The sequence below is a fragment of the Brassica oleracea genome, chromosome C1 (assembly GCF_000695525.1).
Source record: "Brassica oleracea var. oleracea cultivar TO1000 chromosome C1, BOL, whole genome shotgun sequence".
In the NCBI taxonomy this organism is placed as follows: Eukaryota; Viridiplantae; Streptophyta; class Magnoliopsida; order Brassicales; family Brassicaceae; genus Brassica; species Brassica oleracea.
In genome coordinates this window covers 26,929,778-26,930,493 of record NC_027748.1, presented here as the reverse complement: position 1 = coordinate 26,930,493, position 716 = coordinate 26,929,778, and positions in this window count along the sequence as shown.

Genomic DNA, 716 nt, shown 5'->3' with positions numbered 1-716 from the left:
ATGATCAATGAAGAAACTTCAAACTTTGCCGAGTACTACTTTCCAGCAGAAGTTCAGACCAAAAACAGAAGACCTGCTCGGCATGATGATAGAGGCGAACGGGCAACATATCATGTTACGGTTCCAGACATTTTCACAGACGTTGGACGACTTAGCGGAAAACCAAAGGACCGTCGACTTACTGAGCAGGAGCGCAGTCATTTGCAAATATATTTGCTCACCAACTGCGAAGACGTTCTTCAATATGAGAGGTAAATAAATTAGCTTACAAATTTTTATTTTAACAAGTTGAAATTTAAATCTTAATTAATTACATTATTGTCATCATATACAGGATTTTCATGGCAGAAAAGCGGTTCGAGTATAGATACGCCACAGAGTATACCTGTCTTAGGGTGAAAACGAGTGTAGGAATCAGGTAGAGCTCGAAAAATCAAGGGGAATAGAGCCCAAAATTGTTCAAATCGGATGATTATAGAGAGAGAAAAAGGGGGGGGGTCGAATTATAGGGGAAATCGGAGGGGATGAGAGTTCGTTTTGATCCAAAAAGTTCGGGTTTTGCCTTATAATTATGTTTCCCGCACACGCATTGATCGATGCGTTTTTGTACAAATACGCATCGATCGATCACATTGTTACGCTTTGGTCCATCTTAGTGATCGATCGATGCGTTTTCGGACATATATCCATCGATCGATCCGTTTATAAAAAAACTT